Source organism: Micromys minutus (assembly GCF_963924665.1).
Source record: "Micromys minutus genome assembly, chromosome: 16".
NCBI lineage: Eukaryota > Metazoa > Chordata > Mammalia > Rodentia > Muridae > Micromys > Micromys minutus.
Genome location: NC_137985.1, coordinates 44455568 through 44466003, shown reverse-complemented (window position 1 = coordinate 44466003; position 10436 = coordinate 44455568). Strand labels below are relative to the sequence as shown.

The following is a 10436-nucleotide window of genomic DNA, read 5'->3' as shown; positions in this document are numbered from 1 at the left end:
AAGCAAGATGATGGCCAAGTAGCCACTTGGAGTTAAAACCAATGAACCAAGAGGGCTGTAACTCACTCCTGCTTGAGGCTACGATACTGCCGCTTTATAAAAAGTTTTGGAGAAGCAGGGCTCATCTTGCCCAGACTTGCATTTTGAAAAGCATTAGGCAGCAGCGTCATTATGCTCAGCCTACAGCCTACAGATCTGCAGTGGTGCCTCTCTTTTTGCTATTGTCATTTCCTGTTACCTGGTCGATCACTCCTGACCGGATTGCCATCTTTGATGCTAACAGAATAAAGACACCCCAGGATCTGCTTCTAGCCAATACAGTCATTTCATTTTAAATGTCCCTCATGAGTCTATAAATTCCATTTTCTCAGCGCTGCCTCTAATTGTTCTCCCAAACCCAGTACCCCCACTCCACTCTTAGCATATGTAGCTTATTTCAGAAGCTACAAGATTTAGGGTGCCCTGTATAGACATATATAGAGGGACTTTTCCCCTTGTAGGCATGCTACAACTTGAATTCTCTTGTAAAAAAAAAAAAAATCACAGTCAGTCCCATGTCAAGTATGGCATGACCATCACCATATTGTGGCCTGTAAAGTCACTAATCCGATTTCTCCGTGAATACATATACATCTATTCCAGGGAATACATCTTAAAAGTAAGAACCGCTCTCAAGTATACTGATGTAAATGAACACCATGTAGTTGCTAACTATAATTACGTAGGCAACATAGAATCTCAGGGAAATAAATACAGCATGGAGCAAAACATAGAATTTAATCTGTGATTACAGCTATGAAAAAATTGACACAGCCATTTGGATACACTAGGGGGAAATCAAAACATCTAATTTTTTTACAGTATAACAATTATTACTACTATGTCTACAATTAGCCTTTTTGTTACATGTAATCTGTACTTACAATGTATCAAATGAGCTATTTCTTTATGCTTAATTGTGAATTTTTTATTGCACTAACATTTTGGAGGAAGTTACATTTTTATAATTCTAACAGTTTTTGTTTGCTGTTGTGGCTTTTCTCTGTTTTTACATAGTTACAGTAAATTTATCAGATATACACCAGGAGATGGCCTCATACTGTGTCAATATTAGGGTACCACAGTAGGCAGAGCAGGATGGCTCCTCCTCAGGAGACTGAAGTTTAACAGGAGAAAGCCACAAGAATCCCAAAGTGACACAGATTAGCTAAGTAACAGTGGTACTTAGGCATCCATTACACATTTGAATTCTCAGTAAAGAACAGTGAACATGCTAAGTCCCCATTCTCATGGAATTTGAGCTCTTCTGGGGTGGGAATGTTTATGTCTGTGTGAGTCATAAATAAGAAAAAAAGTAAAGAGGTCACAAGAGAGTGTGACAAGGGGACCTGCTCTAGGGAAGCAATGAAGATTCCTTAAGATGATGGAGTGGAAGGAGGCTGAGGTAAGGTTCTTGCAGGGAGCGTTCTAGGCAAAGGAGTGTCAACTGTAGGCAGTGTTCTAGGGAGAAGAGAGCATCCTAGGCAGAAGGGTATCAGCTGAAGATAACTGCCTAGAGTGTGGAAATGGGAGGAGAGTCTTGAGAGCCAGGCACAGGCTAGCATAGCATTTGGTATCAGGTAAAGTGGCTGGTATTTGAAGCAACTGAAGCAATGGTGTGTGTGTGTGTGTGTGTGTGTGTGTGTGTGAGAGAGAGAGAGAGAGAGAGAGAGAGAGAGACTGGATTTGCATTTAGCTACTGGCAGAGACTAGATTCCAGCATGGGACCACAGACCGGTCAGAGCACCTACAGAGTCCAGCAGAAACAGCTATTTATTTCAACCAGGTTGATAATGGTGGAGCTGAAGAAAAATAGAATTTTTTAAAGTCCATGTCAAGAAAGACCCCCTAGTTTTCTTACTGACATAATGCACAGAAGATGCAATCTATGGAGATCTAGCATACTTAACACTAAAACAACATTTTATCAGAAAAACCTTTAGGGCTCAGCAGGAAAAAGCACTTTGCCACCAAATCTAATAATATGAGTTTAGTTCCCATAACCCACATGGTAGAAGGTAAAATCATTTCTCACAAATTGTTCTCTGACTTCCAAATTGTCTTGGTGCTTGCACACACACACACACACACACCTTGTAACATAGCTTATTTTCAGAAATCACTAAATATTCAAGATAATTTATTTTACATCTTCTTGAAACAAGCCACTGACACATCCTCTGGTAAACACTGGTGTAATTAACATATAGTTTCTACATTTCCAGCATCTCAGACAGAAATAGAATGATTAGGCTAAAGAGTCAAAACATTTTTGTGATTCTTTATACATAAAATCAGAATGCCTTTCAAAGGTCATTAATTAGGCTACAAGGTACAAGACTTCCTTAGAAAGCTACAGATAATTATTTCAATTATCCTTATTTTTCTTATTAATATTTTAAAGATTCCTCATTTATAATTGTCAGTAATTAAATTTTACTTTGAAATTTTTGTTTTCTATTTAATAAACTATGCCACATTTCTAAGCAATGAAATAATTATACTTTGTGTTTGGCAATTGCATGCTTTTCTAAGTTTATGGATCAAGGCTTTTTTTTGGAACTAGACATTGTAAAAAGTCCTGCTTTTTCTTATCCAGTCTAAGTTTTTTTTTTAAAAAGAGATTTATTTATTATATATAAGTCCACAGTAGCTGTTTTCAGACACATGAGAAGAGGGCATCAGATCCCATTACAGATGGTTGTGAGCCACCTTGTGGTTGCTGGGATTTGAACTCAGGACCTATGGAAGAGCAGTTTTAACCACGTGAGCCATCTCTCCGGGCCCATTCTAAGTTATTTAAAGTAGGGTTTTGCCTTTTGTTTTGATTAAACCTTGAATGTTGGGTCATAGAAATCACAGTTCTAGCGAGGACTGAAGTAGGTATGATCTACAATTAAATTTATGATAAAATTATATTTGTCTTCTGAAGACAATAATAAAATTCAGGCAGCAGTGATACCTACATTTGCAATACTGGCGTGATTCAGAACAATTTTAGAGACATTTAAATAAGGTACAAGTATGCGAGCATGACTGGGGGCTGGCAGACAGGACAGTTGGATGAACAGGCACAGTCAGGAGCCGGGATGTTCAAAGTTCAGGTTGTCAAAGAAGGCACTGCGCTCACTGTTACAAAAAGGAAATTACTTCTGGCATTTGGAACAAAGGCAACGGAAGTAAAGAAACTAAACATGGTCTGAAGGTCTAACCTTGCTAAGGACCTGGAGCTAGCCTTCCCAGTCTCGACGAAAGAAGAGTTTGTGTAAGAGGAGAGGTGGAGTGTAATTTGCACACTTTTACAGCAGTTGACAGAAAAGAACACAGCATTTACCCAATCAGCATGGTCTGGAGTTGTGTGTTTACCTCTCAAACATAGGATATCAAGTAACTCACCATGAACAGGTGAGAAAAAACCCTGAACATAAAAGCGAGGGCCCAGGGACACTCTAAACAGGACAGAAACTTGTATCCCAGCTGGCCTTGTTTTCGTGGAGCCTTTGTGAATAGAACTCAAGGAGTTCCTAAGCAGCCCACAGGAGACTCCTGTCCCAGCTTTATACCTAGGCAACCAATCAGGGTGAACCGTCCACCTAAGCCAATCAGAAGAACCCCAGGGTTAGACATGACATACATCTAGGTAAATTACTAGGACACAGCTTGTCTGCTTAATTAGCCCTGACTCAACATATCACAGGGGACTGCTGTCTAAGCTTCTAATTTGTTTTACCCTCAGGGTGATCAGCCAGACTACGTTAGATCAGGTCTTTTCTTGCGCCCAACCCTTAGTACCAAGCCCAAGTGTCCTTCCTTCACTCTGTCCTCCACGCTGGCACCCCTAATCATGCCACATCTGAGTTTCCTCTTCCTGAGTTCATTTTAGTTTTCCTGTAGTTTGCATCCTTGAACTGTGACTATCATGTCCCCTTATCTCTTCCTTGTCTTCTTCCCTGCTTGGAACTTTGTTGACCCTTCCTAGTCACCTTCCTTCCTTTCTTGTTTGCTTCCTTCCTTCCTTTCTTCCTTCCTTCCTTGTTTGCTTCCTTCCTTCCTTTCTTGCTTTCTTCCTTCCTTCCCTGCTTCCTTCCTTGCTTTTTTTCTCCCTACCTCCTTTCCTCCTTGCTTCCCTTCCTCACTCCTTCCCTTTCTTCCTTCATAACTTTGGCTCTCCTGGAACTCACTGTATAGAACAGACTGGCCTTGAACTCACAGAGATATGGCCTCCTCTGGTTCCCAGTACTGGGATTAAAGATGTGTGCCACCACACCTGGCTAGGCTTATTAGAAGATAGAAAGACCACAGAGCCAGGGTCAGGTTCTACATGGATAACTGGGGTCAAATATTTAACTTTCTTGACTTTTTTCTTTTTCATTTGTAGGACTGTTTGCCTGGAAAGTGGAAATATATATTTTTCACTGGGACTCTTTCACTCTTCCTATCAAGAGCCGGGGACTCTTCCACAGCCCCCTGGATTCTGGGCAGGCCTAGTGGTTATTCAGACCAACAGAATGTGGCAGATGTAAAACTGCAGACTTCTAAGGCCAGGCCTCAGGAAAGATCTTGCAGCCTGGGAACCTCATTGTAAACAACGAAACAAACAAGCGGCAGCTGATGTCTTTTAAGGAGAACACATACGGAGAGAACCAGCTGAGAGCCATCTCCAACTTTGAGAGTAGATTCATACTAATTGCACTGAACATTGTGTCCACCTTTATCAACGATAATTTCTGTTGAGGCCTGAACCCCCACCCCCAGCATAGCAATAACCATTTTGTTCCATGCCTGCCAGTCATCAACACGAAAAAATAGATTCACCCAGTTCACTCAGAGTGGGGTACTGCTATGTTCTGAAGCTGCTTTTTCTTCTTGGAAACTCCCCAACCATAGCCTTCACTCAGAGCCAGGCAAGAGAGAGGTCAGCTTGAACTGTTACATCTAAACTATCGAAGAAACTTGGAAAAAGGCCGACCACCCTCAGCAGCACCCCTCCCCCGCCTCGGTATCTGCTTATGAGTTCATCATGGTTTTTCCCTATTTAAACTGACCCCAGACAGCATTTGTGGTCATGGCTGTCAGCCCCAGAGTCTAAGCTACTGCCCTGGTTGAACAATCTTGGGGCATGAGTTCAATACCCAGCCCTGTTTAACTGAGACCCAGAGTCTGAGTGGGTCTGTGGTGACCCCAACAACTCAATCTCTGTGCTTAAGTGTTTTCATCTATAAGATGAGGGGGAGCTTGATGATATTTCCTGAGGTTTTGTGAGGATGAGGTAAGTTGGTGTATAGATAGATCTATGCTGCTATAGGTGAAGTGCCTACCCCCAGGAGGATCCAGGACCATAGCTGGTGTCTTTGCCCTCTACCTTATTTACTGAGAAAGGGTTTCTCACTGAATCTTGATCTCATTTATTCACCACTAAACTCCAGGAGGCCTCCCGTCTCCACCCCCTCAGTGCTGGGTTTACAGAGGTAAATGGTCATACCTGACTTTTTACACAGGGACTGGGGAGCCGGACCTACTTTCTGCTTTCACGGCAAATTTTCCATCAGCTGAGCCATCTCCCCAGTCAATGAGACTTAGAGTAATGGCAACATCTCCTGGGCAGGTTGTGTCCATGAAAGATTAAGATAAAGGGGAAGGGGGGGGAAGGGGGCAGGAGGGGGTCAGCATCCATCTCTCTCTGCTCACCGACTGTTGGTGCAATGGGACCAGCTGCCTCACACTTCTGCTGAGACTCCCTCCCTTCCCCCTTCAACTGACTGTTATCCAGTTTCCAGCCAAAATAAATCTGTCCTTTCTTAAGCTGCTTTTGGCAGGGACTTTGTCAGGGTGACGAGGAAAAGTTCCTCACGTAGCTATTTCAGACCACTCCTCGGGTCAAATCTTTCCACAGCTTCTTACCCTGCTGACCATACAAACTTGAACCCCGTAGTCTTTGAAGCTGTGTGTTACTGGCCCTCTGCCAGTTCGACCACTCTAAGTCATAAAGTCTTCCTTTCTTCTTTGCATTTGGCCTCTTTCTTTCCTCTAGGGAGCTAAGGTAGCTTCCATGGGGCACTGCACTAGCTGTCCACACCTCCCCCCAACCCGCTTTGTCGAATGGGCATGCTTTTGTCTCGCTTATGCCTCAGGTAAAACCTCACAACCTTGTAGAGCCCTTCCTTAGCTTTTCAAAACTAAACATTCGGTCTCCCACCTGGCAGTCACTGTCTCTCAAGCTTCTTGGTGATTTTTTAAACCGCATTAATCTTCTTCGTTTATCTGCCTGATTTAACGTCTTCTTCTACGAGGCCTTTATTTGTCTTGTTGCCTGACACAGGCAGACTCAGGAAGCTCTTGGTAAGTAGAGGACAAAGGAGGGCAGGTGAATTTGGGGACAGCTCTGTTCTCTGAAGCTGATCCCCTCATGAATGCTGAACTGGGGACTGCGCGGCCAGTTTCCTCTCTGTGACTATGCAAACATTTACAGAGGTCCTAGAGGGCAAACTTGACGAAAGAATGTGCTTAGGTAATCCACACGTAGCTCTATCTGAGATCTCAACCCTGCATCTTTGGGCTTCTGTATTCTGGACAAATCTCCACACCATTCTCTGGTATCCACTGACCTTCCATTTTCTTGTCCTTTCCCTTTGGGGTTTTTCTCTGGATCGAGCACACAGTTAAAAATGAAACAACTAAAAGACAGTACTGTTTCCCACAGGCAAGGGCTTGAAGGAGGATGAAGGCACTATTTTGTGTAATTTCTGGTACCACCATAATGCAACCAAATACGCTGTGAGATCTTATACACAGTAACAACCCCTTGCTCCCCAAAAAGGGAGCTGGAAATATTAAGCATATGCAAAGTGACAACTGCCACATTGTGTCCACATAGACCATCTCATCTCCATGGGAGTCCAGTGAGGGAGGTGCCATAAGACAGACAGTCCTTTATAGCCACAGTGAGGTCATCCTTGGCTGCAACCAACTGGAGATAGGGATTTAAGAAGAACAATGTTGCTGGACTTCCCCTGTGCAAGTCCCTAAGCAAAGCAGCACAATGGCTATTTACATATCATTTGCATGTGTATTTGCATATCATTTGCATTGTATTAGTTTTTCTCAGTAATCTAAAGATGATTTAAAGTACCTGGGAGGGTTTTTGCAGGTTATATACGAATAGCATGGCATTTTATATATGGGACTTTAGTGTCTGATTTTGGTATATAAGTGGGGGGGGTTATCCTGAAGCTGACCCCCTCAATATCCCCAGATCCTTATACAAGAGGGGAAACTAAACTGAAGGATAAGCCACTCAAAGTTGTAAAAAGATGAATGAAATAAGTAACCGTTTGGCTAACTTCAAACCTCTTTCATTAAGTGGTGTAGATCATGTCCAGTCTTCTATATAAACCCTGAGCTGAGGAGCCTGAGCTACTCAACACTTGCCTAGAGTTAAACTGCTCTGCAGAGTCTCTAAACCTTTTTCATAATGACTCTCCTCATAGACTGTCGATTTCCCAAGCCGAGGGCCGGATCTCCTGCACAGCCTGCAGGCAGTGAGTGAGTGTTATTGAATAGTTAACAGAGGAATACAAGGGGATTAGGAACTAAAGTTGTTAGCTGCTGCCCCTCTTACGTCCCTTTGTACAGTTGCTCAGACACCTCCACTAAGACTCACAAGCTGAGCGTTAGAATTCTAGAGGTGCAGAAGGGACTCTCAGGCAAAGTGCGTGATCTCAACACCTTGGATTTGTTTATTATTTGTTATTTGTGGCTGTTCTCCAAAGACAACTGCATCTTAAATTCCAACCACATCCTCTGTACTGCCACATATGCAGTTAGGTAACAGGCTATAACCACTTAGGCATATCCACAGCATTTCTCCTTTCTTTACAGCAGCAAGAATGAAAACCATGTTCCTTCATTCCCACATATAATGTAATCCTTATTCTTAGATACATTCTGCCAGAAAAAGAAGACAGGAAGAGGCAGTCTCACAAGCCAGCGAAAAGCCGAATTCTCCTAAACTCGTTCTGGGTCTAAGCAGAGCGTTTACCTCTCTTCTTGTGATTAAAACACAAGTTATCAAACCATCTAACCCTCTGTACTGTGTAAGTCCTACAGGTGTTAGGACCCTGTCTTTAGTCTGTCTGGCATTAGTTTATTTTTAACATGTCATATGAGACATGTGATGTCCCTTTTCCCGAGCTGCCTTCATTCACAGAACAAGCACGCAAGCCAGGAGGAAGAAAGTGTCCCACTCACAGCCTGTGTTTTCCCAAATGTCACTGCCATGAAGGGATGGCTCTCTGGGTTCCTACAAGGGACAGTGCAGGTCCTGTAGGCACAGTCCATGGCAGGAGTCACTGGCAGGGAGCTTCGTGGCCATTAAAGCTCATGGGTTGGTAATAGTGTTCAGGGTGTTTTCAGGAAACCTCAGACTCTGAAGGAGGCTTCATTGAAACGATTACTGTCCTTTTTCAAGTGCTCTCTAGAAGCAGCCTTACAGAGATCAGTGATGTGGATACTACCTTTTTTATTTTTTAATCCAGTGACAAACAAGGTTTGAACTGTTGTTGAACATCCTCCAAAACTACACAGAGTATGACTTTGAGCTAAAAAAAAAAAGATGTGGTTGTTGCAATTATTGATTTGCTGATAATTTATTCCACTTGTTATTTTATCCACGAGACTTTTAAGTTTTCTCCTTAGTCATAGTTGCAACTCCTTAAAACCAAAACATCTTTCAGTGAGACAGTGCTGAGATAAAATCTTATTTTAATCCTATAATAAAATCTGTTCTTGAAGTACACTGAAGCAATAGTGTTAGAAATACAAGTGCGTGTGAATTATGTAACTTGTTTTTGGGGATTTACAAAAGCCTGAGTGTGTGTGGATGGGCGTATGTAGCTGTTGAGGTGTGTGCATGTTCCAGGGTTGCTCATGCAGGTCAGACGTACTAGAGTTGTTTATCTCCTTCCGTCATGTGGGTCCCAGGGATTGAACTCAGGCCGTCAGGCCCAGCAGCAGGTGCACTTACCACTGAGCCATCTCACGGACTCACCAACTGGAGACCCTTGTACTAATATTTTTAAAAGACTTTTTTCTGGGGACATCACTGTTGTTATTTAATTTTAGCTTTTGGGTGCTAGTACCTATTTTTTGTTTTCGTTTTACTCATTGAGAGAGACAGAATTTCTCTGTGTAGCCCTGGTTGTTCTAGAACTGGCTTTGTAGATCAGGCTAGCCTCGAACTCAAGAGATCTACCTGCCTCTTCCTGATGAATGCTGGGACTGAAGGTGTGCGCCACAATGCCTGGCTAGATGCTAGCATCTAAAGTCTTTCAGAATCTCAGAAACAAAAGTTGGGCTCATTCTTCACAGTGTATTAAATACTTATTCACAAAGTCTTAGTGGGTATTTGGAGAAAGGCTTTAAAGGAACATTGTTGACTATTACAGATGACAGCGTAACTCTGGAGGCATATAGTGCCCTGTAATCTAATATGTCTTTGACATGAATAGGTGCAGACTAATCTCTCTTGATGTGTAAACAACCAACCCATTTCTCAAGAATAAAAAGTCAATGCCAAGTATCTTTTAGAGAGAAAAAGCAGCAATTAGAACAGCTGTTCGCTTGGCACTTGTAAATGGGCGTGGCTAATCTACTGACAATGACCTTAAAAGTCAACACCTGCTCAGCTTTGAATTACTTAAGCCTTTTTTCTTTTCTTTCTTCCTTCTTTCTCTTCTTCCTCCACTTCCTCTTTCTTTTCTTCTTCTTCCTCCTTTCCTTTTTCCTCTTCTTCTTTCTCCTTCTTTTCTTCTCCTCCTTCTCTTTTTTTTTCCCTTTTCCTCCTTCTCTTTTTTTCTTCTCCTAGAATAAAGTAATATCTGGCCTTGAAGAAGAGATCTGAGCAACCTGATTGTCCCTACCTTTTGTTTTGGTTTGTTTCAAATCATTCTGTGGCTGTTGATGGCTCAACAGTTAAAGGCACTTGTCATCAAGACTTAGGACTTGAGTTCCATCCCTGGAACCCACGTGGCCTAAAGTGGAGAACTGACTCCTGCAAGTTTTCCTCTGACCTCTACATGTGTGCCGTGGTACACACACACATCCTCTCAAAATAATAAAATATGATAGCAATTTAAAAATTATTAATCTATTCTCTTTATCAACATCACAAAATATAACCTAGCCACAGAATTAATGCAGTCAGGAGGATCTGCCTGAGACTAAAAACTACCATAGGCAGTCCAAGGTGTGTTTGGAGACTTTGGTACCAAAGTGGTTGGGAATGACTGCTATGTTGTGGGTTACAGGATCCCACATTTTTGGCATTCCTGAACTTAATGAACCACACTAGCAAGTTGTGCATGACTCAAGAGCTAAACTGGAGCAAGAAGGCCACACAG

The 10436-nt window shown here is 42.4% G+C and overlaps 1 protein-coding gene across 1 annotated transcript in view; it reads right to left on the bottom strand.

The window, feature by feature from the left end:
- The window catches only part of EXPH5 (exophilin 5), a gene marked incomplete at its 3' end in the record, with an annotated part of 72203 nt that overhangs the window by 37818 nt on the left and 23949 nt on the right, over positions 1-10436 (bottom strand). The window lies entirely within an intron of this gene.